Here is a 9,157-nt window from a genome sequence, read left to right as displayed (position 1 = left end):
AACGCTTCGGTAAGCGGCGGAATTTTAAAAATTTTCTTTTACAAGTAAAACAGTTTTTACTAACCTAGACAAGTGCAAGTACATGTAATTAAAAACCAATATGAGCTAGAAGTTTACTAACCTTTCTTGAAGCTTGAACTTTGAAGAAGCTTGTGGAAAGTTTGCAACGCTCGTCTCCCCTCGCAGCACGTCTCTCTTCCTTTCCTCGGCACCTCGAGCAACCACGAAAGTTTCTATCACTAAATCACTCGAAAAGAAGGAATCAGTGAGTGGGCACTTTTAAACACTACGACTTAAGAACGAGTCTCAAAGTCGCAGAGCTAAACCCTAGGTCAAGTGAGGACCTAGGTGCCAAAACAAAATCGAAAATAACTAGAGAGAGAGAGAGAGGATTTCGGCCAAGTTCTAGAGAGAGAGTCTCTCAATCTCTTAAACTTGGGATGAATGAAATGTGAGGAATGAGGCTCCTATTTATAGGAGGAGGATTACCTTCAAAAGGTAGTTTCCTCTTTTCCTATTGCCTTGCACGTCCAACATGCCTCATGAAGGCTTAGGATTTGTTTCCTCATTTGATTTCCTCTTAGTTGGCCGAAAATGCACTTTCCTTCTTAAGGAAATTTGTTTCCTCTTTTTCTTTTGGCAAGTATCTTCATACATCAATGCACAAAATAAACTCTCTTTCCCACTATGGCATGAACGAAATTCAGCCTTATTTTCCTTGGGTTGGACGAAATTTGAGCTTCTAGAAGGAGCTTCTAGATGTTTCTTCATTTGTTCATGACAACATAAGAAAAGCCCATTAAGAATTTTCAAGTAAAATTCTATGAAATGAAATTAATCCTCAAGGCCCAATAAACTATTAATGGCTGAGTGTTTTAAGTTTCATTTGTCATCAAATGACCTTGTCAAAAAAAATTTATTGACATTCATTTCGTCCTATGTCCAAAAGGACAAAAATACCCTTTTGACAATTTTCGAAAAAAACGCGTCTCGTTTTTGTTTTGGCTTAGCTTCTAGTTTAACTATTCCTACTCGATGTGATTCGTGACAGTGACCTCATGGATCCAAATGAACAAAGCTTGAGCTAAATACTTGGACTCAAAAGTTCACAAACCTTTTCCAAGTTTAGCTTAATGTCAACTGACTCCACTAAAGAGTTGACACTGAAAATCTCTCGGTTCAAATGAATTTATTTTCTACTCAAGAATTCACCTAATTATAATGAGCGGATCCACTGAATATTATCTATGTTTACCCTTCATGAATGTCATCAGCTAGTCGGGATTTACTAAATTACCATTTTACCCTTCTAGCTGTTCTTTCCTCAACTCCTTTGTCGCTTGTGAATAAGTTAGAAACAATGTATATGACGAGGAGCTAACAAGTCACATTGTTTCATCCAAAAGAGTCAGGACTCAATTTGGACACTGGCCAGTTCATTTATTCACACTCCAAGGAACAAAGCATGAGGTGACATACATTGCATTTCAGCAATCTTGTACATGAATTCCATATCTATGAGAACTTCACAAAGTTACTCATGACATTCTCACAACTTAGTACTTCACCAATAGGCCTTGTTCGGAATCACATAGTGAGTCCGAACTTTGACTTTCTCAAATGAGAATACTAAGGTGTGAAATGGCATGTCTCATTTCAGGATTAAGGTAAGCATGATGCAATTCATACATAGTGACTTCGCGACATAAGAGGTTAAATGGTTTGTTCTTATATTGTCTCTAGAAGTGCACTGGTCAATTCAGTATCTTCGGAAGATACCTAGAAGAACTATAGAGTCCCCAACTCTCAGTTCCTCATAACCAGACATCATAGATTCTTCTAACAATCATACTGAGGTCAATAGTCCTTTGACCCTTAGATTGCGAATATATCGTTATAAGCAAACTACGAAGAGTTTGTTCATGAAAATCTACATTTGTCTCTTCGTAAGTTGTTAAGTTTGTTTATGGATTAAAGACTAAGGTTTTATCATAAAGCTTCAAACAAAGAAAGAATGAATGAACGTTTCAACTTTATTAATGAATAGATAGGCAATTACAAGCAAGAGTCTTCATGAGACTTTATTACATCAAATGTACAAAATAAAGACTACAACTCTTCTTGTGGGCACCATTGAGAATAGAGTCGGCACGAGGAGTAGCTTGTCGACTCGTGGGCTCGGTACTCGACTCGAGGAGTGAACTCAACTCGAGGAGAAACGTAGAGTCGGCGCGAGGAGTAGCTTGTCGACTCGTGGACTCGGTACTCGACTCGAGGAGTGAACTCAACTCGAGGAGAAACGTAGAGTCGGCACGAGGAGTAGCTTGTCGACTCGTGGACTCGGTACTCAACTCGAGGAGTGAACTCAACTCGAGGAGAAACGTAGAGTCGGCACGAGGAGTAGCTTATCGACCCATGGACTCGGTACTCGACTCGAGGAGTGAACTCAACTCGAGGAGAAACGTAGAGTCGGCACGAGGAGTAGCTTGTCGACTCGTGGGCTCGGTACTCGACTCGAGGAGTGAACTCAACTCAAGGAGAAATGTAGAGTCGGCACGAGGAGTAGATTGGCGACTCGTGGGCTCGGTACTCGACTCGAGGAGTGAACTCAACTCGAGGAGAAACGTAGAGTCGGCGCGAGGAGTAGCTTGTCGACTCGTGGACTCGGTACTCGACTCGAGGAGTGAACTCAACTCGAGGAGAAACGTAGAGTCGGCACGAGGAGTAGCTTATCGACCCATGGACTCGGTACTCGACTCGAGGAGTGAACTCAACTCAAGGAGAAATGTAGAGTCGGCACGAGGAGTAGATTGGCGACTCGTGGGCTCGGTACTCGACTCGAGGAGTGAACTCAACTCGAGGAGAAACGTAGAGTCGGCACGAGGAGTAGCTTGTCGACTCGTGTGCTCGGTACTCGACTCGAGGAGTGAACTCAACTCGAGGAGAAACGTAGAGTCGGCACGAGGAGTAGCTTGTCGACTCGTGGACTCGGTACTAGACTCGAGGAGTGAACTCAACTCGAGGAGAAACGTAGAGTCGGCACGAGGAGTAGCTTATCGACCCATGGACTCAGTACTCGACTCGAGGAGTGAACTCAACTCGAGGAGAAACGTAGAGTCGGCATGAGGAGTAGCTTGTCGACTCGTGGGCTCGGTACTCGACTCGAGGAGTGAACTCAACTCGAGGAGAAACGTAGAGTCGGCACGAGGAGTAGCTTGTCGACTCGTGGACTCGGTAATCGACTCGAGGAGTGAACTCAACTCGAGGAGAAACGTAGAGTCGGCACGAGGAGTAGCTTGTCGACTCGTGGACTCGGTACTCGACTCGAGGAGTGAACTCAACTCGAGGAGAAACGTAGAGTCGGCACGAGGAGTAGCTTATCGACCCATGGACTCGGTACTCGACTCGAGGAGTGAACTCAACTTGAGGAGAAACGTAGAGTCGGCACGAGGAGTAGTTTGTCGACTCGTGGGCTCGGTACTTGACTCGAGGAGTGAACTCAACTCGAGGAGAAACGTAGAGTCGGCACGAGGAGTAGCTTGTCGACTCGTGGACTCGGTACTCGACTCGAGGGGTGAACTCAACTCGAGGAGAAACGTAGAGTCGGCACGAGGAGTAGCTTATCGACCCATGGACTCGGTACTCGACTCGAGGAGTGAACTCAACTCAAGGAGAAATGTAGAGTCGGCACGAGGAGTAGATTTGCGACTCATGGGCTCGGTACTCGACTCGAGGAGTGAACTCAACTCGAGGAGAAACGTAGAGTCGGCACGAGGAGTAGCTTGTCGACTCGTGGGCTCGGTACTCGACTCGAGGAGTGAACTCAACTCAAGGAGAAATGTAGAGTCGGCACGAGGAGTAGATTGGCGACTCGTGGGCTCGGTACTCGACTCGAGGAGTGAACTCAACTCGAGGAGAAACGTAGAGTCGGCACGAGGAGTAGCTTGTCGACTCGTGTGCTCGGTACTCGACTCGAGGAGTGAACTTAACTCGAGGAGAAACGTAGAGTCGGCACGAGGAGTAGCTTGTCGACTCGTGGACTCGGTACTAGACTCGAGGAGTGAACTCAACTCGAGGAGAAACGTAGAGTCGGCACGAGGAGTAGCTTATCGACCCATGGACTCAGTACTCGACTCGAGGAGTGAACTCAACTCGAGGAGAAACGTAGAGTCGGCACGAGGAGTAGCTTGTCGACTCGTGGACTCGGTACTCGACTCGAGGGGTGAACTCAACTCGAGGAGAAACGTAGAGTCGGCACGAGGAGTAGCTTATCGACCCATGGACTCGGTACTCGACTCGAGGAGTGAACTCAACTCAAGGAGAAATGTAGAGTCGGCACGAGGAGTAGATTGGCGACTCATGGGCTCGGTACTCGACTCGAGGAGTGAACTCAACTCGAGGAGAAACGTAGAGTCGGCACGAGGAGTAGCTTGTCGACTCGTGGGCTCGGTACTCGACTCGAGGAGTGAACTCAACTCAAGGAGAAATGTAGAGTCGGCACGAGGAGTAGATTGGCGACTCGTGGGCTCGGTACTCGACTCGAGGAGTGAACTCAACTCGAGGAGAAACGTAGAGTCGGCACGAGGAGTAGCTTGTCGACTCGTGTGCTCGGTACTCGACTCGAGGAGTGAACTTAACTCGAGGAGAAACGTAGAGTCGGCACGAGGAGTAGCTTGTCGACTCGTGGACTCGGTACTAGACTCGAGGAGTGAACTCAACTCGAGGAGAAACGTAGAGTCGGCACGAGGAGTAGCTTATCGACCCATGGACTCAGTACTCGACTCGAGGAGTGAACTCAACTCGAGGAGAAACGTAGAGTCGGCATGAGGAGTAGCTTGTCGACTCGTGGGCTCGGTACTCGACTCGAGGAGTGAACTCAACTCGAGGAGAAACGTAGAGTCGGCACGAGGAGTAGCTTGTCGACTCGTGGACTCGGTAATCGACTCGAGGAGTGAACTCAACTCGAGGAGAAACGTAGAGTCGGCACGAGGAGTAGCTTGTCGACTCGTGGACTCGGTACTCGACTCGAGGAGTGAACTCAAGTCGAGGAGAAACGTAGAGTCGGCACGAGGAGTAGCTTATCGACCCATGGACTCGGTACTCGACTCGAGGAGTGAACTCAACTCGAGGAGAAACGTAGAGTCGGCACGAGGAGTAGCTTGTCGACTCGTGGGCTCGGTACTCGACTCGAGGAGTGAACTCAACTCGAGGAGAAACGTAGAGTCGGCACGAGGAGTAGCTTGTCGACTCCTGGACTCGGTACTCGACTCGAGGGGTGAACTCAACTCGAGGAGAAACGTAGAGTCGGAACTAGGAGTAGCTTATCGACCCATGGACTCGGTACTCGACTCGAGGAGTGAACTCAACTCAAGGAGAAATGTAGAGTCGGCACGAGGAGTAGATTGGCGACTCATGGGCTCGGTACTCGACTCGAGGAGTGAACTCAACTCGAGGAGAAACGTAGAGTCGGCACGAGGAGTAGCTTGTCGACTCGTCGGCTCGGTACTCGACTCGAGGAGTGAACTCAACTCAAGGAGAAACGTAGAGTCGACACGAGGAGTAGATTGGCGACTCGTGGGCTCGGTACTCGACTCGAGGAGTGAACTCCACACGAGGAGAAACGTAGAGTCGGCACGAGGAGTAGCTTGTCGACTCGTGGGCTCGGTACTCGACTCGAGGAGTGAACTCAACTCGAGGAGAAACGTAGAGTCGGCACGAGGAGTAGCTTGTCGACTCGTGGACTCGGTACTCGACTCGAGGGGTGAACTCAACTCGAGGAGAAACGTAGAGTCGGCACGAGGAGTAGCTTATCGACCTATGGACTCGGTACTCGACTCGAGGAGTGAACTCAACTCAAGGAGAAATGTAGAGTCGGCACGAGGAGTAGATTGGCGACTCATGGGCTAGGTACTCGACTCGAGAAGTGAACTCAACTTGAGGAAAAACGTAGAGTCGGCACGAGGAGTAGCTTGTCGACTCGTGGGCTCGGTACTCGACTCGAGGAGTGAACTCAACTCAAGGAGAAATGTAGAGTCGGCACGACGAGTAGATTGGCGACTCGTGGGCTCGGTACTCGACTCGAGGAGTGAACTCAACTCGAGGAGAAACGTAGAGTCGACACGAGGAGTAGCTTATCGACCCATGGACTCGGTACTCGACTCGAGGAGTGAACTCAACTCAAGGAGAAATGTAGAGTCGGCACGAGGAGTAGATTGGCGACTCGTGGGCTCGGTACTCGACTCGAGGAGTGAACTCAACTCGAGGAGAAACGTGGAGTCGGCACGAGGAGTAGCTTGTCGACTCGTGGGCTCGGTACTCGACTCGAGGAGTGAACTCAACTTGAGGAGAAATGTAGAGTCGGTACGAGGAGTAGCTTATTGACCCATGGACTCGGTACTCGACTCGAGGAGTGAACTCAACTCGAGGAGAAACGTAGAGTCGGCACGAGGAGTAGCTTGTCGACTCGTGGGCTCGGTACTCGACTCGAGGAGTGAACTCAACTCGAGGAGAAACGTAGAGTCGGCACGAGGAGTAGCTTGTCGACTCCTGGACTCGGTACTCGACTCGAGGGGTGAACTCAACTCGAGGAGAAACGTAGAGTCGGCACGAGGAGTAGCTTGTCGACTCGTGGACTCGGTACTCGACTCGAGGGGTGAACTCAACTCGAGGAGAAACGTAGAGTCGGCACGAGGAGTAGCTTATCGACCCATGGACTCGGTACTCGACTCGAGGAGTGAACTCAACTCAAGGAGAAATGTAGAGTCGGCACGAGGAGTAGATTGGCGACTCATGGGCTAGGTACTCGACTCGAGAAGTGAACTCAACTTGAGGAGAAACGTAGAGTCGGCACGAGGAGTAGCTTGTCGACTCGTGGGCTCGGTACTCGACTCGAGGAGTGAACTCAACTCAAGGAGAAATGTAGATTCGGCACGAGGAGTAGATTGGCGACTCGTGGGCTCGGTACTCGACTCGAGGAGTGAACTCAACTCGAGGAGAAACGTAGAGTCGGCACGAGGAGTAGCTTGTCGACTCGTGGGCTCGGTACTCGACTCGAGGAGTGAACTCAACTCAAGGAGAAATGTAGAGTCGGCACGAGGAGTAGATTGGCGACTCGTGGGCTCGGTACTCGACTCGAGGAGTGAACTCAACTCGAGGAGAAACGTGGAGTCGGCACGAGGAGTAGCTTGTCGACTCGTGGGCTCGGTACTCGACTCGAGGAGTGAACTCAACTCGAGGAGAAACGTAGAGTCGGCACGAGGAGTAGCTTATTGACCCATGGACTCGGTACTCGACTCGAGGAGTGAACTCAACTCGAGGAGAAACGTAGAGTCGGCACGAGGAGTAGCTTGTCGACTCGTGGGCTCGGTACTCGACTCGAGGAGTGAACTCAACTCGAGGAGAAACGTAGAGTCGGCACGAGGAGTAGCTTGTCGACTCCTGGACTCGGTACTCGACTCGAGGGGTGAACTCAACTCGAGGAGAAACGTAGAGTCGGCACTCGGAGTAGCTTATCGACCCATGGACTCGGTACTCGACTCGAGGAGTGAACTCAACTCAAGGAGAAATGTAGAGTCGGCACGAGGAGTAGATTGGCGACTCATGGGCTCGGTACTCGACTCGAGGAGTGAACTCAACTCGAGGAGAAACGTAGAGTCGGCACGAGGAGTAGCTTGTCGACTCGTCGGCTCGGTACTCGACTCGAGGAGTGAACTCAACTCAAGGAGAAATGTAGAGTCGACACGAGGAGTAGATTGGCGACTCGTGGGCTCGGTACTCGACTCGAGGAGTGAACTCCACACGAGGAGAAACGTAGAGTCGGCACGAGGAGTAGCTTGTCGACTCGTGGGCTCGGTACTCGACTCGAGGAGTGAACTCAACTCGAGGAGAAACGTAGAGTCGGCACGAGGAGTAGCTTGTCGACTCGTGGACTCGGTACTCGACTCGAGGGGTGAACTCAACTCGAGGAGAAACGTAGAGTCGGCACGAGGAGTAGCTTATCGACCCATGGACTCAGTACTCGACTCGAGGAGTGAACTCAACTCGAGGAGAAACGTAGAGTCGGCATGAGGAGTAGCTTGTCGACTCGTGGGCTCGGTACTCGACTCGAGGAGTGAACTCAACTCGAGGAGAAACGTAGAGTCGGCACGAGGAGTAGCTTGTCGACTCGTGGACTCGGTAATCGACTCGAGGAGTGAACTCAACTCGAGGAGAAACGTAGAGTCGGCACGAGGAGTAGCTTGTCGACTCGTGGACTCGGTACTCGACTCGAGGAGTGAACTCAAGTCGAGGAGAAACGTAGAGTCGGCACGAGGAGTAGCTTATCGACCCATGGACTCGGTACTCGACTCGAGGAGTGAACTCAACTCGAGGAGAAACGTAGAGTCGGCACGAGGAGTAGCTTGTCGACTCGTGGGCTCGGTACTCGACTCGAGGAGTGAACTCAACTCGAGGAGAAACGTAGAGTCGGCACGAGGAGTAGCTTGTCGACTCCTGGACTCGGTACTCGACTCGAGGGGTGAACTCAACTCGAGGAGAAACGTAGAGTCGGAACTAGGAGTAGCTTATCGACCCATGGACTCGGTACTCGACTCGAGGAGTGAACTCAACTCAAGGAGAAATGTAGAGTCGGCACGAGGAGTAGATTGGCGACTCATGGGCTCGGTACTCGACTCGAGGAGTGAACTCAACTCGAGGAGAAACGTAGAGTCGGCACGAGGAGTAGCTTGTCGACTCGTCGGCTCGGTACTCGACTCGAGGAGTGAACTCAACTCAAGGAGAAATGTAGAGTCGGCACGAGGAGTAGATTGGCGACTCATGGGCTCGGTACTCGACTCGAGGAGTGAACTCAACTCGAGGAGAAACGTAGAGTCGGCACGAGGAGTAGCTTATCGACCCATGGACTCGGTACTCGACTCGAGGAGTGAACTCAACTCAAGGAGAAATGTAGAGTCGGCACGAGGAGTAGATTGGCGACTCGTGGGCTCGGTACTCGACTCGAGGAGTGAACTCAACTCGAGGAGAAACGTGGAGTCGGCACGAGGAGTAGCTTGTCGACTCGTGGGCTCGGTACTCGACTCGAGGAGTGAACTCAACTCGAGGAGAAATGTAGAGTCGGTACGAGGAGTAGCTTATTGACCCATGGACTCGGTACTCGACT

This window comes from Urtica dioica, chromosome 2 (genome assembly GCF_054948205.1).
Source record: "Urtica dioica subsp. dioica isolate 48M chromosome 2, U.dioica_male_clone48M_v1_H2, whole genome shotgun sequence".
In the NCBI taxonomy this organism is placed as follows: domain Eukaryota; kingdom Viridiplantae; phylum Streptophyta; class Magnoliopsida; order Rosales; family Urticaceae; genus Urtica; species Urtica dioica.
The sequence above is the reverse complement of the archived record's forward strand: the minus strand, read 5'-3'. Positions refer to the sequence as shown.